Source organism: Panthera pardus, unplaced genomic scaffold (genome assembly GCF_024362965.1).
Source record: "Panthera pardus isolate Hobbes unplaced genomic scaffold, ASM2436296v1 HiC_scaffold_11, whole genome shotgun sequence".
NCBI lineage: Eukaryota > Metazoa > Chordata > Mammalia > Carnivora > Felidae > Panthera > Panthera pardus.
Window position 1 is genome coordinate 101,804,630 of NW_026526666.1, and position 25,031 is coordinate 101,829,660.

Below are 25,031 nucleotides of genomic sequence, written 5' to 3' on the forward strand. Positions count from 1 at the left end.
AGCCTCACAGCCTGGCGCTGTGGACTAAACTATTTCCCCCCCTAAAATCACATGTCAAAGTCTCCAAGCCCCCAGCGTGACTGTGTTTGGAGGTAGGGCTTTTAGGGGGTAAGTAAGGTTAAGGGAGGTCATCAGGGTAGGGTCCCAATCCAATGGGGCTGTGGCCTCACAAGATCTCTCTCCCAAGGACGTTGCAAGAAGGCAGCCATCTATAAGCCAGGAAGAGAGGCACCTGACCCTGCCAGCATCCTGATCTTGGACTTCCAGCCTCCAGATCTGTGAGGGAATAAGTGTCTGTGGTTGGCCATGCCCAGGCCGAGGTACGTTGTGATGGCCTTGAGCTGACACAGACAGGCGGGATAACGTGTCCAGGATAGCACCGTGCCTAGATTCAAAACACGGGGTGCCTCAAACAGCAGAAGCGTGTCCTATCTGCCGTGTAGATGAGAAGGCTCACATTCAGGGAGATCAGGTAACATGCACATGCAGAGTGTGAATAAAAACCATTTCGCACAACTCAAGAACGGAAAAGCCACATTTCCACAAAGAACTTAGTTCATATACGTATAATTTTCTACATATTCACACAACTAATTTAGTGGAAGTAACGTACGTCGACATCTGAGTTGCTTTATCTACATCTCTAAGAGTCAGTATTTCAGGGTGACCAAAAACACCCTTTTGTCTTATCTTTGGGAAGGGGGTGTCTGCCTCGCAGCTGGGGCTACCCCTCTTCAGGTCTGTGCAGTCATTGCTCCGTGAGGACTTCTCGGGAGAGGGTGACGACACTGGGCGAGTTGACACCCAGGGCATCTTGCTTCCTTTAGGAAAAGAGTCTCACTGTTGCCTGGCGATGGGGGCTGTGGCCGTGGAAGGGAGCTGACAGGTAGCCGCAGGAAAGGGTCCCCCCAAGGAGCCAATAGGAAATCCCACGCCAACGAAATAATCAGACCAGAAAATCCAGTTCCGTCCAGAGAAGCAGTTGGAGGAAGCCAACTGTTGACATTCAGGAGCTGGATGAGGTGAGCGGAGTGTAATTGATTCTGCTTTCGCACATCTGAAGGGGCTCCGAACGATGCTAACTGCGGAATATCTGGCAGCGTCTCAAGGAAGGTTTCTGCTTCTCATGGAGACTAACACTCGAGGATGAGACTGATACTCAAACTATGTAATAACGATTAGAGTGGAGACTGACATCTCTTACTCAACAGTCCAAGGGCGTGGCTCTCAACAGCATCCCTCCCTGGAACGCATCTGGGTCACGGCCCCTATCACCTTGCCACTGACACCCCCTCCCGGGGGGGCTGTGGGCCTCAGAGCCCACACCCAGGCCCTTCTCTGAAGGGAAGCTACGAGGTTCCACGAGCTCTGGCCTGGCGCTCCTCCCCGCAGCCCCTGGAGGGGCCAACACACTGTCATATGAGCAGCCCATCTTCTTTTCCGGCCACCTGAGAGACAGGGATCTAGACCCACACCTCCCATGTGGATCTTACACCAGGGAAACCGAGTCCAGTGCAAAAATGAAAACACCAAAATCAGAATCCACAATGTGTGGCCTGACGGGACCTTGAAAACAGCTGTCTGAGCCCTTTATTTTCCAGGGAAGGAGCCTGAAGCCCAGGGAGGGGGTGTCACTTGCCTGTGATCAGAGAGCTGCAGGCCACGCTGGGCCAGGCCCTCTTCCTGTCACTATACCCTGAAGTCACCCACCTCCCGACAAGGGCAGCCACACGACACCTCGGTCAAGACGGCAGCAAGCGTGAGAAGAGCTACAAGGTAGCCTGGTCACCACGTCCCATCCTGTCCATTGTCAGTCAAAGGGAGACACGAGCCTGTCACCAACATCAGCTGGCCTTGTGTCGACTCTCTCCTCCAACGGTGGCCGCCCCAGCCCCAAACTCAGCACCGTGCATGAGGCTGGCCCACAACACTGAGTCAGCGAGGCTCCCCACCTGGGCCTCACCGGCCTCCTCCTCCCCAGTCTCAGGTTCCACGTCTTCCAGGAAGCCTGGCTGTTTCTGGAAGCATCTGTGACATTACGGCCCGAGCTGTGGATTATGCACCCACCACCTACCCCGGATTCATATGCATGTGGGCTGTTTCCCAGGCCAGTCAACTGAAAGTCCCAGGAGGAAGGGGAAGCTGGCTTCTCCTGTGCCCCCAGAGGAAGCCATTCCACACGGAGCTCTGAGCAGAATCCCTTTCTTCCAAGTCCAACCCCCTCTTAGAAAACCTCCCACAAACCCCCGGTGCCTAGAGGGCTGCGGCGCCCAGACCGCTGCTCTCCGAGAGCATCGTCACAGCCACATCCCAGTGCAAGGGAAGGAAGCACATGTCTTGCAACAGGGTGTGGACGGTACAGATGCCCGGTAGGGGTGTGAGAAAGCAGAGAGGCCCCTGCAAACCAGAAGGTTCTTTAACATCCAAGGAGACCCTGTATGGTCAGCCATTCTGCCTACAGTCTGGGAGGGCGGTCAGTAGGGCTAAGACAGCAAGGGCACCGGGGCAGCCACCCCAGCAATTAGCAGGGGCTGCAAGGAACAGCCACCTCCTGAGGCTTAGCCGGGCCCTTGCTGACACAGAGCGAGCTGGAATGAAGGGAAGCAGCCAGGCTATCAGAGAGAACGGGGTGGAGGGTCCAGGAAACCATCTCCACCTCCGCTCACTGTGCATCTACGGCAGCGCCTTCTCGGCTAGGAGATCTCGTGATGACCCCTCTGTTACCAGCCCTGTCTGATGGCTGACAGCTCTCCCGGGCCATGCAAGGCATTGCTTGTTTCCTTTCTTTCTGCCTGTTGGTAGGTTCCAGAAGGATCCTTAAGAGGCCCTACCAGGATCTGATTATAATTAGAAGAATAAAATATTCATAATCTCAATAATAGCCAATATTTATTCAGGGCTTGCAGTGTACAAGGCTCTATCATAGGTGTGTTATAAGACTGATCTCATTTAAAAAGTAACACTGAGTGTATTTACAGCTGTTAATTAGCTACCACCAGAACCAGGCTTGGGGAGGATTCCGGCCCCCAGTCTGCCCTTCTGTGTCCTTTTCTCCCTGCAAAGGCCATTACCTACGTACCAATGTCCACCATCTTTATGGTCTTCTGTGAAGGATCTGGGAGCTTTAGCCATATCAAGGGGTCAATGGCTGATGACCAACCACTTGTCTGTAGGTGGTCTGTATTTTAACAGAGAATGAAACATCTATGTAATTAACATCTCTGAAATTAAAGGGATAACTTTTCACAGAAAAAAATCAGACATCGGAAAGTCACAGAAAGGCTTTTTTTGGGGGGGTGGGGGGGGTGGGGGCGGAGCACGAGCAAAGGGTCCTATGAGGGACCCTGACAGGCCACTCTGAGGGTAGACGCCTTCTAAGGCTGTCCACACGTTGGCAAGCTCAGGACCTTCGGGAAGTTCTATTACTCTCTCCATTCATGGAACTGCTACCAGAGGTTGGAAGGCGTGATCAGCCAAAGGCCTCACAGCTGGACAACAGCAGGTACCTGAAGGCTACCCTCTGGCCCGGAGAGGGCCCGAGCCCAGCTCAACAGCCACAAAATTAATGTTTAATGGAAAAGTGATTTCCTGCGTAAACATCCCCAAAGGTTCACGGAACGCTCGTGCCACTTCATCATCTGTTGCTATATTTTAAGAAAGAGGCAAGAAGGTAGCAGAGAGTGGGGGTGGTTCAACTTTAAGGTGCATTTTTAATTAAAAGAAAAAGATCAGAGCTGTGATGTGGCATCATAAAGCAGATAATTTTACAGCTGGATGGTCTCCCTCTGATGTACTTGAAAACCATTTTCAAGCGACATAAAGTTTAACATACCGGTACATCTGCCTACCCACTAGATTCTACATGGAATTTAAAATTTAATTATATTAAAGCTTTGTTACAGTGTGAATTGCAAGCATGCTAACCAAGTGGAACTTTAACAAAATCTCTGCAGATAGCTTTTTTTTTTTCCTTTTAAACTCAGCTTTGTAGAACCCAGAGTCTGACGAACAGTTGATGATGCTGTCCAAAGTGTTTACTGCTCAGAGAACAAACCACTTGGGACCTAAGTGTTTATTCTCCTGGGTCTAACTCCTCAGCTCATCTTCTCTTTGCTAAGGCAGAAAGGTGGCCATGGAAATCAAGTAGCCAGGGAGCTGAGGCTGACACTGTTAGAGCCACGCTGGGAATTTTTTTCTTGGAGGCGGGGGTAGAGTTGGTTTTTCTGGGGAGCCTTTTCACTACTAGTTTTACGTGCACATCAAAGAACTACTTTCTCAGGGAAAAAAAGTAGCCAGAGTAACCTAGAAATCACAGGGGGGTTGTTCTCTGCAATCAGAGAGGCCATCCACTCTAACAGGAAGAAACAATTCCACGCAAACCTGGTTCTCCATCGGAGAGGTGCAAGGTTGGGCTGTGGCTCAGACAGCCCTGGTTCGAATCCTGCCTCTGTCACCAGGGAGCTGTGCATTCTTGAGCTGGTGCCTTCACCTTTCTGAGCCTATTCTACAAAATGGAAATAATAATGGTATCTAATTCATAGAGACTGTGGAAAATTAAAGATGACAATGTGCGTAAAGTATTTAAGCGCAGTGCTCATACAGAGTAGCACGCGATTAAGTGGTAAAAGTAATTTTTTACCGTTATTGTTACTGCTGTATGTTTCTAAAAATGCTACACACACCATGGCTGAGCACGCCAGCAGTCTCAGCCTGATGGACTAAAGTAAGGGAGCTCATGGCCCAGCCAGCAAATCTGCAAGGTTTGTGTTATGAAACGTTTCAAGGTGTATTTGAGTCAGGAAAAAAAAAAAAATGGAAGAGAAGCTACTTTTTTCATTTTCCACTTCCCCACCCATTCATCCATCCAATGGTCTACTGAGCCCATAGCTACAGAAGATACAAAAATACAGAAAATACCCGCTGCCTGGTCCCCGGGGAACTTGTACTCTAATGACTCAGGGAAGTAAGTAGCCACGCTATAGGCAGAAGACCAATGGGGAAAAGTGCCAGGAAGGTCCTGAAGTGGGAAATGTCACACTCGATTCAGAGATTCCAGGCTTTCCAGGGAGGGACTTTTCAACAGTGATTTTTTTTTTTTTAATATAGTTTATTGTCAAGTTAGCTAACATATAGTGTATACAGTGTGCTCTTGGTTTTGGGGGTAGATTCCCATGATTCATCACTTACATACAACGCCCAGAGCTCATCCCAACAGGTGCCCTCCTCAATGCCCATCCCCCATTCTCCCCCTCTCCCCCCCGCGCCCCCACCCACTCAACCCTCAGTTCGTTCTCTGTATTTAAGAGTCTCTTATGGTTTGCCTCCCTCCCTCCCTCCCTCTCTGTTTGTAACTGTTTTTTTCTCCTTCCCCTGCCCCATGGTCTTTTGTTAAGTTTCTCAAGTTGCACACATGAGTGAAAACATACGATATCTGTCTTGCTCTAACCGACTTATTTCATTTTGCATAATACCCTCCAGCTCCATCCACGTTGCTGCAGATGGCAGGATTTCATAAAGAAGATGTGGATTATATATGCAACGGAATACTACCTGGCAATCAGAAAGAATAAGCAGCAATCTTAACAAGTGGTTCATGCCCCTGGAGGGAGGGAAGGGGAAAAACAGAGCCCTGGGCGTCAGACAGTCGCAGAAGGTCTCGAGGTATCAGCAAAGGAAAATATCTTTGGTACATTTTTAGGTGGAAAAAAAAAAAGCTATATGGTAAGGACAAGATACCGTTAAAAAAAAGTTCGTGTGTGTGTGTGCGTGTGATCCACACAGACACACGATGTACACAAAACTGTCGACAGAGGTGTAGAACTGGGGAAGGTGTTATGGGAAGAAACAGTAATGGGAGAAAATGTGGAAGGGATCCTCTTTCACTTTTTATTATGCATTTCTGTACAGTTTGAATCTTTAAAATTTGCATAAATTTTTTATAATCGTTATTAATGATAAAAATGCAGATTCAAATTTTGAGCGATTTTATTCCCTTTCAGTCATTGCATTTAATTTCCAAAATTAAATTAATATTAAAGGAGGACGTGGAATTTTTGTTTATTAATCGAGGACACGGGTTGAAATTTATTCATTCTAGAAATGATCTACGGGGTTCCCACGGCAGCGTGGGCCCTTCTCGAGGCACCAGGAGGCAGAGCACTGAACAAGGAGTCAGAACGCCTGCCCCTGGATTCTCCGAGGGGCCACAGGCGGTACTGCAAATCCAGAGCCAGGCGGTAGGCGGGGAAGGAAGAGGAGAGGAAGGACGAGGGTGCTATTTTAGGTAGCGTGGTCAAGGACAACTGCCCTGAGAAGGTGACGCTTGGGAGACACGTGGAGGAAGGGAGGGAGGGGGCTACCAGGACGTCTGGGGGGAGAGCATCCCGAGCAGGGAAAACAGCGAGCAGCAGCCCAGGGGCAGGGGCACGCGTGGGGCATTTACGCAGCGAGGCCGCAGCAGAGAGGACACGAAGGAGAGGAGTTCGCAGAGGCCGCGACAGCCGGGACTGGGTGACCCTTGAGTAGCAGCGGCGTGGTGGGGGGCTTCAGAGCAGCAGCAGATGCCCTGGAAGTGGGCTCCGGTGGTAGTGCCGGAGGAAGGTGAGGGTGGTGTGGACGACAGCGAAAGGAGTCACGGCTCTGAAGATGTCTTAGGCTCCGGATCCAGAGCCAGCAGGACTGCTGATGGGTTAGATGAGGGAAAAGGAAGAGAAAGGGGTCCGGGGCGACTCGCACGCACCAGGCACACTGGAGTTGCCGTTTCCGGAGGTGGGAAGTCTCAGGGTGTGAACATTTTAGGAAGTGACGAGTGGAGTCGGGGCCAGAATGATAAATTTGGGGTCACCAGCACGAGGATGGCACATAAAGCTGAGGGCCTGGAGGGGCTCGCCAGGGAGCGTTTGGGCAGGGAACGGGGAATATGGTAACTGAGCGCTGGGCACCCTGGCATCAGGGGTTGCGGAGACACGGAGACGCTCAAGGGAGATGGGAAAGGAGCCGCAGGGGCACCGGAGTGAGTGGTTTCTGGAGGAAGAGCTGAGCAGGTACGTCCAGTTCCCCTGAGAGGCCGGCAAGGTGAGGACGGAGACTCGGCCGCTGGATGTGTCCTTTTCTTCAAATTTTTTTGTAACATTTGTTTATTTTTGAGAGACAGAGAGAGAGCGTGAGTGGGGGAGGGGCAGAGGGAGAGAAAGACACAGAATCCGAAGTAGGTTCCAGGCTCCGAGGCATCAGCACAGAGCCCGACGCGGGGCCGGAACTCAAGAACCGTGACATCGTGACCTGAGCCGAAGTCGGACGCTCAACGGACTGAGTTCCCCAGGTGCCCCTGGATGTGGGGTCCTTAACAAGGGGTTTTCGGGTGGAGCCAAGTAGACAAAAGCCTGGCTGAGCTTACAAGAAAGCAGAGGGGAGGAGCTGGAAGGAACGGATGAGAAGGCAGTGCAAGCTGTCTGCTGCAGGGGGAGCCCAGAGACAGTGGCTGCAAGGAGGCACTTGTTTTAATAAAAGATACTATATGGGGCTCTAGGTTAAGCATTGGACTCTTCGTTTCAGCTCAGGTCATGATCTCATGGTCCGTGGGCTCGAGCCCCGCGTCGGGCTCTGCGCTGACAGTGCGGAGCCTTGCTTGGGATTCCCTCTCTCCCTCTCTCTCCGTCCCTCCCCTTTTAAATAAATAAATAAACTTTAAACAAAAAAGGGAAAATAGTTAAGAGATACTACAGACAGTTTCAGGGTGATAGGAATGATCTGACAGAGGAAAACAGGTTGAACAACAGAGAGGGAACAAGTACAGGAACAGGGCCCTTGAGCAGGGGGAAGGAATGGGATCCAGCCCACCCGGAGGAGCACAGACGGGTTGTCGGAGGGGACCGGAGGGAGGCTGGACACAGACACAGGTGGATGGGCTGATGGGCACGTCTGATTCATTCTGTTCTCCAGGGAAGTAGGAGGAAAGACTGAAGAGCAAGCAGGGGTGCTGAGAGAGAGGGGAGGAAGCTGACACAGTCGGGCACAGGTACGAACAGAGTCACGTACAGAATCTCCGGGGAGCACTAAGGCCTGGGGAGGGACCGTAGATACAAAATGAAACCAGTTAGCCCTGGTGTGTGTTCTTCTCCAGCCACGCTGGGCTGCTTAGATACAAGCCTCCAGAAGGCACAAAGCTGGATTTACAAGGTGGGTATCAGGGAGGTGTGTGGGATGTGGCATAAGCAAGAAATTGTCTTCCGGTAAATTACGCCGCTGAGATGTTGAGGTTTGTTTGTAAGAGCAGAGAGCATTACTTACCGTAGCTAATACTCCTGGGTTTTGAAAGGATCTCTACATGGATATTAAAATCACCAAGAATTATCACGCCTGTGGTGTTGGAAAGAGACAGTGAGCCATGTGCTTCAGAATCTCCAAGGAATGAGAGAGAGAGCAACTCAGGGGATCTGTACAGATTGCCAAGAAGGAAGGATATGGGACGGTAGGATCTTGGAAGCATGGAAGGAGAGTTTGCAAGGAAGACAGGATGACAGTGGTCTGGGAACGAAAGTGAGAAGCAGGGGAAACAAAATTATAAGTCAATCTACTCTCCCAAAATACTCTCAGAAAACTAAAATAGAAGGGAACTGCCTCAACCTGACGTTCATATACGTGATAAAAGACTGCATGATTTCCTGGCCAGTATGGAGAATGACACAGGGATTTCTGCTTCAATATTTATTTTCTAGCCATTGCAATAAGGCAAGAGAAAGAATTGAGGGCATACAGATTGGATTAAGAAAAAATAAAACTTGTTTTAACTCCCTGAAGACAATGATTGTTTAGGGAGAAAATACTATGGAATCAATTAAAAAATAGAACGAACAGAGCTAAAAGACAAGGCTAGTAAGTTTTCAGGATACAAGGGGAGTGTGCAAAAATCAGTTGTATGTCTATACATTAGCATCAACAACAGAAAGTTAAATTTTTTTAATTCCATTTACAATAGCATCAAAAAATATTAAATACAGGAATAAATATGACCAAAATATGTGCAAAACCTGTACAGTGAAAACTATAAAACACTGCTCAAAGAAATCAAAGAAAACATAAACAGAGAGATATGTTCACGGAAAGGAAAACGGGGTATTATTAAGTCGCTGATTCTTTCTAAATTTACGCATTCAGTGCAATTCTAATCAAAATCCTAGCAGGCTCTCTGTAGAATTTGATAAACTTATTCTAAAATGTACATGGAAATGAAAATTACTCAGAAAAGCCAGAATAACTTAGGAAATAAACAAAATTGGAATACTTATACCACCTGATTTGAAGATACATGTAGAGCCGTATTAATAAAGTATGGTATTGACACAAATACAGACATTTGAAAAAAATGGAACAGAATAGAAAGTTTAGGAAAAGACCCTACATGGTCAACTGATTTTCAGCAAAGGGACCAACATAGTTCAAAGAGAAAAGGATGACCATTTCAACAAGTAGTGTTGAAACAATCAGGTGGCCACAGTGGGGAAAAAGAAAAGAACGTTTACCCTCATCTCACACCACATACGAAAGTACCTGGAAAAGATGATAGACCTAAATAAACATGAGATGTAAACTATAAAACTTCTAGAAGAAAACAGAGGAAAATCTTAATGATCTTGGATTTGATGAAGATTTCTTAAATATAACACAAAAGCAAGAGCCACAAAATGGTCAACAAATTTGATTTCATCTAAATTTAAAACTTCGTATCTTCAAATGATCCTGTGATGAAAATAAAAAGGCAAGTCACAGGCTAAGAGAAAAATATTTGTAAAACGTGTATCCAACAGATAACTTGTTATCTACAATATATAAAGAACTCCAGCAACGCAATAATAGGAACACGATCTAATTGTAAATGGGCAAAACGTCTGAATATACACAGAAAGTGTCTGGGTGACAACTAGGTGCGTGAAAAGAGGATCAACATCATCATTAGGGATGCAACGACACAGCCAGTAGATGAGATAAAAAGAAAGGAAAAAAGTTTAAGTAAATAAATAAGCTGACCATACCAAGGGTTGGCAAGGATGCAGACCAAGTGGAACTCACACACTGCTGGTGGGAATGTGAAATGATACAGCTACTTTGGAAACCAGTTTGGTGGTTTCTTATGACATTAAACACATGTCTACTATGCCATCCAACCACCCCGCTTCTGGTATTTACCCAAAAGAAACAAAAGCGTATGTCCACACAAAAACCTGTGCATGAATGTTCATAGCAATTTTATTTGTAATAGCCAAAAGTTAGAAACAAACCTGCACAGCAACAGGTGAAGAGATAGGAAGAATATTGTGGTACATCTATAAAACAGGATACAGCTCAATAACTTTTTTATTAAGTTTTCATCTTAATTCCAGTAGAGTTAACATACAGCGTTATATATTAGCTTCAGGTGTGCAGTATAGAAACGATGATACTGCATGTTGATACGTGCAACAACATGAATGAATACCAAAATAACGACTTTGTTGAGCATAAGAAGCCAGATCTAAAAAAGTACAATTTATATAAAGTTCTAGAAAATGTAAACTAATCTAGTGACACATATAAATGTTTGTCCGGAGATAGGAAAGGGACAGGAAAGACTGATTATAAAAGGGCACAAGGAAACCTTCTGAGTGGTGGATATTTTCATTATATTGACTGTGGTAATGTTCACATGGTATATACATATGTCAAAACTTATCCAACTGTGTACTTGAAACATGTACAGTTTGTTGTTTATCTATTACACTTCAGTGGAACTGTAAATGAACAAGCCTATTGATTAGGCACTATTATTATCCCCATTTTGCAGATACAGAAACTGAGGCACAAAGGTATTAAGAACATCGCATGAAGCAGAAGCCTTACCCAGTTGGCATTCCAGCATAGACACCCTATCACATTGGGGACAGGACTTTCTTGGTCCCAAATCTCTTCCCCACCCCAAAGGTGACTTTGCACAGTACTCTTCCAAAGCAATGAGCCCTAGAGATACCGTAGATCCAGAGGGAAAGGAGAGAAAACAGAAATCTGGCTTAACTGTTCTCAGTAACTTTCCCCAGAAAGACTCAAGGCCTGCCCTTGTCTGTACCAAGATCCAACAGAGAGAACCCAAGCTTTCTAGAAGCCAGACAGACCTAAATTCATGACATGCTCTGTCATATAGTGGCTGTGGGAGGCCAGGCAAGTGATCTTATCTTCTTTACCTTTATAAAATGGGACTGTGGAATGGGAAAAGTTATTTGCAAATGACATATCAGATAAAGGGCTAGTATCCAAAATCTATAAAGAACTCACCAAACTCCACACCTGAAAAACAAATAATCCAGTGAAGAAATGGGCAAAATACATGAATAGACACTTTTCCAAAGAAGACATCCAGATGGCCAACAGGCACATGAAAAGATGCTCAACATCACTCCTCATCAGGGAAATAAAAATCAAAACCACACTGAGATACCACCTCACGCCGGTCAGAGTGGCTAAAAGGCACAAATCAGGAGACTATAGATGCTGGAGAGGATGTGGAGAAATGGGAACCCTCTTGCACTGTTGGTGGGAACGCAAACTGGTGCGGCCGCTCTGGAAAACAGTGTGGGGGTTCCTCAAAAAATTAAAAATAGAACTACCCTATGACCCAGCAATAGCACTGCTAGGAATTTACCCAAGGGATCCAGGAGTGCTGATGCAGAGGGGCACTTGTGCCCCAATGTTTATAGCAGCACTTTCACCAATAGCCAACTTATGGAAAGAGCCTAAATGTCCATCAACTGACGAATGGATAAAGAAGATGCGGTTTATATATACAATGGAATACTACTTGGCAATGAGAAAGAATGAAATCTGACCCTTTGTAGCAATGTGGATGGAATTTATTATGCTAAGTGAAATAAGTCAGGCAGAGAAAGACAGATACCGTATGTTTTCACTCATATGTGGATCCTGAGAAACTTAATAGAAGACCATGGGGGAGGAGGGGGGGGAAGTTACAGAGAGGGAGGCAGGCAAACCATAAGAGACTCTTAAATACTGAGAACAAACTGAGGGTTGATGGGGGGTGGGAGAGAGGGGAAAGAGGGTGATGGGCATTGAAGAGGCCACCTGTTGGGATGAGCACTGGGTGTCGTATGGAAACCAATTTGACAATAAACTATATAAATAAATAAATAAATAAATAAATAAATAAATAAATAATAAAAAGTAAAAAAAATAAATAAAAATAAATAAAAATAAAATAAATAAAATGGGACTGAGCCTGGGCGGCTCAGTCAGTTAAGCCTCTGACTCTTGATTTCAGCCTAGGTCATGATCTCATGGTCGTGGGATTGAGCCCCCAAGGATTCTCTTTCCCTGCACCTCCCCTGCTCTCTCTCTCAAAATAAATAAACTTTTAAAAATGGGGCTAATCTTTTCTATTCTGTAGGGTTGCTGTAGAATCAGAAATAGGGTAAAGTCCAAATTCTGTAATGTGGCTAAAAGGTCCACCATAACCTAGGATTTTATACGTCCGTCTCCGGGCCCGTGTCGCATTGTATCCTCCAGGGAGCACCTCTATCCACACTAACCTGTTTCAGTTCCTACCTCAGGGCCTTTGCACAAGCCCTCGAGTTTGCCCACGGTGCTTTCCAACACACCGTCTCACCCCTACTGTTCCTCAAGGTCTTTGCTAAATGTCCCCTCTTCAGGAGGTCTTCCCTGACTCCCTCTGTTCGGGGATTCTAAGACCACTCCGAGTTTGTGGGCTCAGAGGATCCAACATATTCACAGCTAAGCTTCCTTTCAACAAAAAGATGCAAAGAAAAATCAGCAAAGGGAGAGGTGTGTGGGGGTGAAGTCTGGGGAAAACTAGGGACAAGCTTCCAAGGGTGCGCTCCCAGTGGAGCCCACACTCAATTCCACACTCGGGACACACTTAGCTCCTCCAGAGGCAGGTTGTAACCACACATCAAAGTGTCGTCCTCCAGGGAAGCTCATCGCAGTCTCAGCACCCAGGCTTCATCGGAGGCCGGTCCTCTGCCTCACACACATCAAAATCCCAGACCCAGGAAGGAAACCAGGTGCTCAGCATGAACCACACTGTTTGTACAAACGGTTCAGGCACAGTGAGCCACTCTTACCATTTAAGGTAATTTTTATGCCCGAACAGAGAACTGCTTCCCAATCCACTTCCCAGACACCAGCCAAGAACCAACGCCGCAAGCAAGCCTGTCTGAGGGTGCCCAGTGGGCTCACTAAGCTAGCTCTTTCCTGCGCACCACCCCACACTAGGCTGAGTCTCTGTGCCTGTTTCCTTCACAGCCTCTCAAACTAATTGAGTCATGCGTAAACTATTTGTGTAAATAATTTGTTCAATGTCTGTTTCCCCTTTGGGCTGTAAGTTCCGTAAGGGCATGCTTGGCACAGAGTTCAAGTTTAATAAATATGTGTTGAATGAATGAATGAAGAATGGATGAACATAGTCTAGCAAAGTGACGGGCACGTAATCAATACCAGCACATGGTAGTGCTCTTCTGTTAAATGCTTGATTCTTGAGCCTCTGTGAGAGTCCCGGGAAGCGGAAGCGGGGGGGGGGGGGGGGGGGGCAGAATCAGGGACCACAAGCAAAAGACAAAAGACAGGCCGGGAATTTTAAGACACCATGGCCAAAGTCACAACAAGAAGGGCGAGGGTGATTTCAAGGAATATGAGCAAAGCCCCTGGGCCCAGCGGTTGAAGACCCATCTCAGATCCCAAGGGAACAGATTCAAGCTCAACAAAAACGAAAAACAGAATAACCCCAAACTCCCTCTGGCCTTTCCTTCACCCCCAGAGATGCAGACGCCTAGGAAAAGCTGAACAGTCTGAGAATTCCCCTGGGGTTCCCACATCCACTGGCTCCTACATTCCTGCATACGGGGCCCTCCAAGAGCACAGACTGCCCAGAGCCTTGAAAATAGCAACCCTGCAGGGCAACAGAAGAGAGAGGTGGGGATTTCAAATATTCGTTGCAAAGTTATGCATTGGTTGGGTCTTTAGCTATTAGAAGAAACAAATTTTTTAAAGCATACCAAGTTCTAAGGATTACTCAATTATTTTAATATAGCCAGATACTGCATGATCAATATGAATCCTTGTATTTTTAATGCGAATCATTATTCAAAATATGTCACTGCCCAATCAATACAAAGTTAAATCCCATCAATATTTAAATTTCTCCAATTGACATCTTATCATTCTATCCGGGAAAGAGCTCAGCGGATCACAAAATCCATTATTTAATCTTTTAAGTTTGCAGAGTTCAGAATTAAACACCACTCTGTGTCATTAGCTGCCTGAACAGAGGCCCGTGGCAGATCAACTTGGGGAGGGGTCTGGAGGAGTGGGTGGGGAAACCTGTGCCGGCCTCCCAGGCTGAGTTGGCCTCAAGACCAGCTGGCCACAAGACAGGAAGGCATTTGTCCAGCGTCTGTGGATTGGCCGGGCTTTGGGAGGGAGGGAGGGGAGGAGGGTTGCCTGGAACTTCTCCCACGTGACCTGTTTGGGCTGAAGCTGAAATTCCTTAGCTTGCGTGACATATGAGGCCTTCCAGGGCCTGTTCTCTCAACCTCTACCCCCTCTAACCCTATCTTCTGGTCCTACTGAACCCCGTGCCCCCCAGTCACCTCAGGCTGGCTCTCGAGCGCCTATACCTTTCAATGCAACTTCCCACCTGAAATGCCCCTCACCCTCCTCCCCTTCCCACTAGCCTGGACAACTCCCTGCCCCTCCTTGGGATCTCAGCTTAGATGTCACCGGCTCTAGGAAGGCATCTGGGATGGGCAAGTGGCCACCATATGTGCCACCATGGGACTCTATGCTAACCTTGAATACAGTATCCATCTGGCTGACGCTCAATCACTCTGACCTTTCCTGTCACAGGGACAGATCCTGTCCATTCTGGGCATCTAGAACACAGAGAGAGGCTCAATCAGCATCAGATGGAAAAATGGATGGATGGACGGATGGATGGATGGATGGATGGATGGATAGAAGCCAAGGAATGCCTGAGGGCACCAGTGGCCAGGAGAGGAGCAGGGAATGGATTCCCCTTAAAGCCTTGGAGGGAGCCAGACTTCTGGCCTCCAAACTGTGAGACAATGAATTCCCATCGTGTCAGCAGCTCAGTTGCGGTGCTTTGTCAACACTGCCCTACGAAACTAACACAGCCTCTAACCATCACACAGTGCCGGGGGTGGGGAACAGGCTAGGGCTGAGCTGTACGAGACTTGCTGGGGTCTCAAGTTCCACTCTGGGAAGAGCTGGCAGCCACACTGGGTCTTGACAAAAAAGTGCAATGGTCAGACTTGCACTTTTACAGAATCGCCCTGGCAACTTGGGGACAGTGGCTGGCATGGGGCGGGGAGGGGGGGAGGGAGACCAGCTGGGACGAGGGTTGAGGCAGGAGTGATGGAGGGTGGAGGGCACTCCAAATGGTGCCAAGCTCTGGCTTCACAAAGGGGAAGGTGGTGGGGCTGAAGAAGGGGCAACCTGGGTGGTCTTCTTTTCAGCATCAAGCTCTAAACGATATTCTCAAACAAAAGCCTCTGAGAGAAGAAACCAAACCTTCTACCAGCCGTTCACTTTAGATATCCTCCTGAAACCTGTCTTGGACAGAAACAAGAAGGAACTTTCTACGCCCTTCATGGGGAAGGGAGGGACGTCTCCATAAGGAGAGCTAGGTGGAGAGGAAGAAAGAGAAAGGCCCTCCCTTCCACACCCCCTTGGCCACTCTGGAGACCAGAACGCTCTCCATAGCCTTTCCTGAAATGGTCTCCCACAGCTTCCTGCTCCGCCAGCTGGCATTCCCACAGGTCCTTCCCTGGAGCCATCCTGAGGAGCGAGGTAAGTGCCTGACAAGCTAGAGGACAAGCCTTGTCCCCAAGGAGAAGGCGGACATCATGCAGGATACCAAGGACAAATGCAGCACCTCCTAGATGGAGCCTCTCACCCCATCAAATTCCCCAAGACTCAGGGACACAGAGTGACTCCCAAAGAGTGAGCTGACATGCACCCCGCCCTCCACTGTGGATTGTTCGCCAAGTTTGAGGACCAACAACCAGATACAGGAAGTCTGCCTGAGAAGGGCTTCCAGAATGAACACACCAGCCCTCCCATCTCCACTGGGAAACCCACCCCATCTGGCTGACGCTCAATCACTCTGACCTTTCCTGTCACAGGGACAGATCCTGTCCATTCTGGGCATCTAGAACACAGAGAGAGGCTCAATCAGCATCAGATGGAAAAATGGATGGATGGACGGATGGATGGATGGATGGAGAGAAGCCAAGGAATGCCTGAGGGCACCAGTGGCCAGGAGAGAAGCAGGGAATGGATTCCCCTTAAAGCCTTGGAGGGAGCCAGACTTCTGGCCTCCAAACTGTGAGACAATGAATTCCCATCATGTCAGCTGCTCAGTTGTGGTGCTTTGTCAACACTGCCCCACCCCAGCCAGCAGAGTGGAAGAGAAGGATTGTGTCTTGTTCTTCAATCTTGTGGCCCCTGCAGGACCGACTGGACCTAACAATCCAGTAACCCAGCAGAGTACTTTGGGAGACTCCAAAATCATCCAGCAATAAGGACATACCCACCAGTGCCAGTGAATTATCAGAAAGAAGTGAATTAATGGTCGATTATCCTGGCCCTCATGCACATTTTCTCCCATGAAATATGCTCGTGACTCTAAGAGTTTTTGAATTCATTCAACACTGACCGTTTCTGTGGGGAAAATGTTGATCTCTAGTAACCAGAACATTCCATTAATGGGAACATCTAATTTCTAACATTGCTGGAACTTTATTTAACCCACCTTATTCACCAACTGCGTGTGGGAAATCATTGCTTATTTTTCATGTCTCTCTACAGTATCTGCCAGGATGTCCTACTGAGTCCCCAGTGGGTCTCTTTACAAACGTAGCTCAGCCTGCTCTTTTCCGCTTAAACTCAGGCCTGGGCCAGCCCCAGGAACAAAGCCAGAGTGACTCAGTGGCACAGAAATGCACACAGACCTTTGCTTCCGCTGCACCCGATTCTCCGGGCACTGTGATGGACGTGGCTTCTCTTGAAGGATTTTTCCCTCCAATTGTGGACACGAGGTCCTTAGGAGCCGTCTGGAACTTGACACTTCTGGCAGAATCGCCAGCTTTCCTCAGCTGCCAAAAGCAAGAGGGTGTCTGCAAAACAACCCATGCCCTTGACATCTCTCCTGGAAGCAGATTCACTTTCTTTGAAAGATAATTTTATGAAATGTGCAATATTGCATCTCATACATTAATCAAAAGTGTGGCTCTGAGATTTTAATTCTGTTCCTGATAGAAAACAATGGAAACCATATCACCTGAGAGCAGACAGTTCAATTAAATCTCTGGACCCAGATGGGGCATCTCCAAACTATCTCCAGTCGGGTCTTCTCCACTCCACAGAGCGGGTGGCAGGGCCTGGGCACGGTTCTAGACTCTGTGGTGGACAGAGTCTCCAATGTCCCCAGTTACCCCTGCCTCGTGGGGGGGTCACCCTCGTGTGACCCCCTCCCCTTGAGTGTGAGGAGGTGTGCTTCGCCTCTAACTCCTAACACAGCAAAGGTGATGGTTCACTCACCTAAAGTCGCAACCCCTGTCTTGCCAGAAGACTCTTTCCTAACTGTCATGCTCTGACAAAGCCAGCAGCCCTCCCAGAGTGGCCCAGTGTCAAGGAGCTGAGGGATTCTGCCCACAAGCCTGTGAGGAATTGAATCCTGACAACGACGGCACGAGCTTGGAAGCAGACCGGCCCCGGCTGAGCCACCATATGAGACTGTGGCCCCACAAGAGACCCCAGCGCAGAGGACTCAGCTAAGCAATGCCTTTCTCCGGTTGCTCACAGAAACTAGCGTGTGCTTTGGTGAGCCGCTACGTGCGTGGTCATGCGTGACGCAGCAGCAGATAACTGACACGGAGTCAGACAGATCTGGGTTCTGATTCCTGGTCTGCCATTTACTATCTGTGATCTCAGATAAGTACATTACTCTCTGTCACCAAGCCTCAGTTTTTCACCTGTAAAATGGTAATGAAAATCACACCTATCTCAACGGGTGACGATAAAGATGAAATGAGACAAAGCATAAAAAGGGGTTAGCATTCTTTAAGTCAGCTATTCTCAATGAGGGTTCCCTGAAGGGTCAAGCCTTGGTGCCCACAGGCACCTGCAGAGCATAAGAAATTTCCTTCCCGCCTGGGCATCAGAATGGTACTAGCTAGTACAGTCCTTGAAAGAATTGAGAAAAAGCCGCACACATCATTTTCTGTATGGCTTAAGCCTCTCATGGAACCCCGGGTAAGAAAGGCTGCCAGGACCCAGTGAACAGCAGCTTTATCTTTCATTACTGTTGTGTATGACATCGGATGCCCTCATTCTCCAAAGGTGGAGCTTCACAATGTCAGCTCTGGCAATCAAGGGGCCTCTCCGGAGCCCCCTTCTTCCTGCTGCAGAAACCACTGTCTACCGTAGCCACCGATGAGTCCAGAAGACAGACCTCGGGGTGATGTAATGACAGCAACATTTCTTGCCAATAGCAAGCATGTTCTCCTATGTTTTGCGCTCAGGGATTCACCATGTTAACTTTCCAGGACCCAAACATGGCAGGACATAAATAATGGTGCCTCCGTCAATTGCCATGCTCTTCCAAGGATTAGGTCTGGAAAGGAGAGCAGGAGTGAAGAGGTCAGAGCTCTGGTGGTTTGTCTCTCATGTTTAGTGCTGTGGGTCTGTACATGTTTGTCTCTGAACGGCACCTCCAGTACCCATCGCACTGGTCTTCCTCGGGGTCCCAGCTTGGGGTCCCACACAAAAGCTTGACCTAAAGGTGGGGTTTGGGAAGTGCCATGGCAGCTCTTGACTGATTTGGGGGTGGGGGACATAGAGAAAACAGAAAGCATTTAACACTTTAATTTCTGAAATTTGAACTGACATCAGGGATCCTTTAAGAGCTCTGTCAGGTAAGGTGATCTCCTGCACTCCAGACCCCAGGCTGTGTGTGAACTGCATGGGTATCTGGGAAATACAGAAGTTACTGGCTTAGCAAATTATTTCTCATTCCACACAAAGATAAACTCTGTTCATTACACATGCCACTCTCTGCTCTTCGGCATAAAAATCAGCTTCTGAAGTCAGCTCATCTCCTAACAAATACAGCTTGTTATACAAATGGGCCTGTATTCAGCAAGCCTGAATAGCAGGTTCTCCCTCACGTTAGCTCTTCAGTCAAGGTCTCCCGCCTCCGTCCCTGACATACAGATGGTTCTGGTGCGACCAAACCAAAGCCTCCACTTCTGATGTTTAGTGCACGTTTGCAAAAGCGAATAAAGGGCCATTTACCTAACACACGGCAACATGCATTTTTTCCCACAAGAAAAACTGTCAAACAATGTGTGGATACACAGGCATCAACATTTCTGATTCCAAAAACCACCTTTTGATTAGAATCAAAAGCGTCAGAGCCCTAAGTGGGATGTCAAGAATTTGAGGTCTAATTCTGACTCTATCCTGTTCCTGAACTAGGAAGCCCTAGGACCTTCCATGTGACTGGAGGCAGAGTGGAAAGATTCCGAAAATGGGTTCCAAGCAATCAGAGATGGATGTATCCATCAGTGGAGACACTTGCTGGCACAGGGAGATTTGAGTGATGCCCCAGGGCCTGACTCACCTATGTGAGTCAGCCGGCCATCCAGGCCCGAAAGTACATCAAGCTTTTTTAAGCCAACGCCTTGGCCGAAAATGCTGTTAAATTAATCAGCCAACTGCCTACTAGGACCCTCAGGGGCTGGGACACAGAACAGAGGAGTGTTGTCAGAAGAGTAAAGAGGCAGGAAAGCGCGAAGGGCCATCTGAGGAGGGCGGGCCCAGTAGGGGTGATGGAAAACAAAACAGCGGCACAAAGAGCCTAGAGGAGAGCCCACCATGAAGAAGGGGGCAACCGGGGGTCATAAACACGAGGTGGGGGCTGGTGACTGAGTGAAGATGATAAGGGCTGAGATATGCTGATTTTTAGGCACAGTGAAAGCTCCCTTGATTGGCCCGATGCCTAAAACCCATCGCCTGCCCAGGACCGAAGGGCAGTGGACGGTGTGTGAAGTCATTTCGTGCCCACTCAGGAGAGCCAGTCGCTACCTTTCAGGGGGCTCTGATCTAGCAGGTGAAACCACCTGCACACTGAGACCAGCATGGTGGGAGTGTTTATGCCAGTGGAAATCGGCAGATGTCACAAGGTAGCAACCCCCCCACCCCACCCCGCCCCCAGTCGCGGATCATCTGTCGGCTCGTTTCCCACAGGAAGGAACTATGCTCTGGGGTGCCGTGCATTTCCTGACCCATCAGTTGACCCTGCATGTGTACTGAGAGTCAGCGACGTTTATTTCCAAGCCCGTTCGTGCTGACTATACTTTTCATCACGTGCAGAATAACGAAACACGAGAATAAAAAGAAAGATGGTTTTTTCTGTGAAAAGTAAGTCAACTTAGAAAGATTCAGTAGAAGTAAGTTGTTTGAAGAATCTGCCAAGTTAGAGGGGACCGATTCAGCTATAAGATATTGGTGGGGTGGTCAGAAAACTCTAGAAGGATTTTGTACCCAGACTGCTTCACATGTGTCCTTCAGTCGCCCCTCCACTCTGAAGAAATCTAAACTGGAAATCGCAGGTGATCTGTCAAAGACGATTGAACTCACCCACAAACAGCAGGCTCCTCACTGGGGAAAGCCAAAAACACCTTGACCCCAAGTCAAAAGATTGGTAAGTCAATACCTCCCTTTAAGTAATTTTTACGAATTAGCTGATTAATGACTCAACCCAGCTGGGTCAGGAGCCAAGCCCTGGAAGTCAGTCGCCAGAGACGATGGTTGAAGACATGGGAGCAGAAGACAAGGAACAAAATACGGAGGGAAGGGCCAGCAAATGTGACGGGAAAGAGTGCTCTGAGAGGAGGGTCTACAGAGGTTAACTGAACATGAAACTTGCCTGCGCCATGGCACTCCCAGATGGCTGTCCACACAATATTTTGAGCGTGTCCGCAAGGACATGTTTGGCTGAAATTAACATTTGAAACAGCAGACTGAGTAAAACACATTGCTCTCCCCAGCTCACCGACTACGGGTCTTGGAACTTGTCAGCCTCCATAGTTACATGAGCCAATTCCTTATAATAAATCTCTTTACACACACACACACACACACACACACACACACACACCCTACTGGCTCTGTCTCTGGAGAGCCCTGACTGATACAGACAACAATTGGCACTGAGCAGAGGAGCCTTCTGTGACCACCCCCTCTGGGACTCTCCCCACCCACCTCCCGCTCACCTCCATCACCACACTGTCCTGCCCCTCAGTCACTGTGGTCTGGGGGTGTGCCGCCCCCGCTAGATCTGAGATCCGAGGGTTGATAAGAGCCTTATTCATAGCACTTGGCATGCATTAGATGCTCCCCAGAATTAACTAGAGAGGATTTTGACAGACGGTCAATCAGTCCATGGGGTCAAATACTGCGTAAGTCAAGGCGAATGAGGACGGAGGAAAGGTCCCTGCACTGGGCATGTTGGTTGGTTACGGCCACGGTGAGAGAGGCTGTAAGGAGGAAGAACCAGAAGCGAAGAGCGGAAACAGTGTCGTGGACTGGGCAAAAGACAGGCCCATCTGGCCACAAGGCAAAGGGCTCCTCTGTTTATGTCACCATTTCACCCTCCCAGCTAGCGTGAGCAAAAGTACTGAGAAGTAGAAACTCCTACATCTACGTGACTTCACTTCTGCCAGGCATCTGGATGCAAGAAGCAGTCACTTCTTTCTGTCTATTACATTTTTGTAGCATAAAATATATTGCTAAAGCGAGAGAATATCATTAAAGGTTAATTATGAGAAACTTAAAGGTTATTTTTGCATATCTCACCTCTTGGACAAAAGCTGCTTCCTCATTACCATGTTAGAATATGAATTAATCTGGAGAGCATTTAAAATGCCACAGACGCCCTAACTTTATTACGACGCGAAACACCACGAACACACACGTGCTGCCGTGCTCTCCGGGCTGGACGTCTGCCTGCAACCCTCCTCCTCTCTCCGTCCTCCTGATGCTCTGACCTGAAGCCGTCCCTGCCCCGGATCCTCTCTTCTCCAGACCCAGAGGTTCAGGTCAGGACTGCCCTTCGTCCGGCTCCTCTCTCCCCCAGGCAGCCCCAGCTTGTTAAAGGGGCCACGGGGGAGCGTTTGAGCACGAGGCCCCCCAGGAACCCCCAGCTGGAGCCCACTCGCAGGTGCTCAGCCCACAGCCAGCGCCATCCCCCTGGCACCCCAAGCCATCAAGTGCCAGGGCTTCCCGTGGCTCCTGCCCCCATCCGTGGCTTCTGACAGAAAAGGATGGCTCCGGCCTTAATAAAGTTAGACTGAGGTTCACTGAATAATTTATTTGCACACATTGCATTTCAGAAAGTTGCAGCTTCTCTTGCTGACGCTACACCTTCCTGGGGTGAGCTGGGAGTCCGGTGGAAAAAGCAGGAGGGACCAAGTCAGTGCACCAACCAAGGGGCCCGTGAGGAGTGCGACAGAACTAAACGCAAAGGTGGCCATTATCGAGATGATCGACAGGTACCTTGAGAGAGACAAAGAAAAGGCCAGTCCATCAGTGCCCGGAGGGACACACGGCCCCAGATCCTAAAAGTAAGACAAGGTCTGAAAGAAGCCAGACTCGAGAGCCGGGCAAAGGGAGCCAGCAACCGGCAGTTCTGCATGGTAGACGCACCCGCTCTGAGTCATACAGACGCCCCCAAGCAACCCCGCACAGCCGTCCCCATGCAGGGTCCAGGCTGCCGTTAACAAGATACAAACCTCCCAGCAGAGAGGTGCCCACACACTCAGACTACAGACAGATAGCTGTGATGATGGCAGCAATGGCCCCATCTCCGGATCACCTTTCATATTATCTCATTCAGCCTCTGCAATAACCCTGCAGATGGGTCTTCATAAATAAACCCATTTTACAGGACAAACAACTGGGCTCAGAGAGCTGAAGCAGCTTGTCCACTGGTCATTAGCTATCGCATGTCCAACACTGTTCTCTAGCTCACAGATGGGAAAGTTAAAATGGGCCCCAGCTCTGTCTCCCAAGCCCCCACTCTTGAAATCACACTAGCCTGCCTACTCAGGGGAGCTCTTCGAGGCTTTCTTTGCAATAGAAATTTCCTGCAAGCCAGGAACAATAGAGTCAGGGCAACGTAGGTGTGGGAGGCAGAACACTGTTCCTCAAAGACGACCATGTCCCCATCCCAGAAACCTGTCAGTGCATGGGGCTATGTGGCAAGGGGGAGTTAAGGTTGCAGGTGGAACCTGACCTTGGTCTGCTGACCTTGATGGGGGTGAGTTGCCTGGATCATCTGGGTGGACCATATGCAGTCACAGGGATCCTTAAAAGTGGAAGAGGGAGGCAGAGAGGAGAGCAGAGACAGGGTCGGAGCGCTGCCACAAGGCTGGCTCTTAAGATGGAGGAAAGGGCCGCTGGCAGATACCCACAGATGCCTCCAGCAGCCGGGGCAAGCGGGGAAACAGACTCCCCTCAGGGCGGCCTCCAGAAGGAGCACAGCCTTGCTGACACCTGGGTTTTAGCCCAGGGAGACCGTGTTGCACATCTGACCTACAGAACTGTGGGATGATGAATGTGTTGTTTTAAGCCACAAGATGGTGGTGATTTGTTCTGGAGGCGATAGGTCACTACTACAGAAGGGATGTGCGTGGGGACAGCGGTCACCCAAGAGTCCCTAGGTTGGGAGGGGCCCAGAGTCGCTGCATGCTGGCGCGGAAGGAAGACCACCCCAGTGGGAGCACGGAGAGGCCCCAAGGATCATCAGCACTGTCCCTCTGGGATCAGAGGACAAACCAACCTCCTTGAAAAGGTGGGGGTCCAGCCCTTCTAAGAACACCCATTCATCTGCCACAAGTGAGCAGCAGCTGTCTGTAAAAACGGCACTGGTCTCCAGGTTGCTGATTAAATATTACAACAAGAGGACCCACATGCCCCTGCAGAAGGGCTGAATAATTCATAGCGGGCTGATTTGAATGGTGCAGAAGGCACGGATCTGAACTGGGTCAGGCTGGCCCGGCCTCTGCTCAAGCAATGCCGCCATTAGGTCATTTTAAAACAAAAGGGATGAGCTGTTGAAAGGATTAATTATTGGCTTCTCGGCTCTCCTGAAGCACAGTGCCTAAAAATCATTGCAAATCGATGTCTATTAAACTGCCTCTGAACATTCCAGCCCTTCAGGAAAAGAAACTTTAAAATAAGGGGCGGGGGGGGGGGCTGAAAATTCTAATGGGTTGGGATAAAGGGTTACATGGCCCAGAAAATGTGCTCTGCTCCTTGTTAACAGAATGCCCCAGCAGCTGCCGGAAGCAATGAATGGGTGGTAGCAAGATCTCAGAGGGAAATTAAGCCAACACCTGGAGCCCAGGAGCATGTTCCAGGAAGGAACAGAATGAATCACTTGGAAGTCAGATAAATTGAATGGAGAAACACCGCAGGCCACCTCGAGCTCATTTCCAGAATGACCTGTGCTCCCTTTCCAGGCTACCATAGGCATGAGAGTCACTGAGGCCAGATCTGCCCCCACGAGGAGCCACAGACGCCCACCACACCAATGAAAAGGCTGGGCCCAGCCAACCCCACCCTGGGTCTCAGACCCCAAGGCACCTCAGCTGGTGTCCTCTCCGCATCCCTTACCTGGAGTCCGGGTGTCACATGAGAAGGGAGGACCGGGCAGCAGAGGGGCCGGGCCTCCCATTGTTCCCAAACACTAAGCAGTCAGCATCCTCACTCTGGCTAATGGGAGGAAAGCCCACTTCCCTGCTTAAAATACTGCAACATCTTGACGGGCGGTCTGCAGTGCCATTACCACAGAGTATCCTTTTTGTATCACTGGGTGATGGCAATGGACGTCACCATCACTAGTAGTGGCCTGCCGAAATGAGGGTCATGGTAAGAAGGCTTCTGAG

General features: G+C 48.8%; 1 protein-coding gene across 8 annotated transcripts in view; it reads right to left on the bottom strand.

Moving 5' to 3' along the window:
• The window catches only part of CAMTA1 (calmodulin binding transcription activator 1), an 851,930-nt gene that overhangs the window by 524,271 nt on the left and 302,628 nt on the right, over positions 1-25,031 (bottom strand). The window lies entirely within an intron of this gene.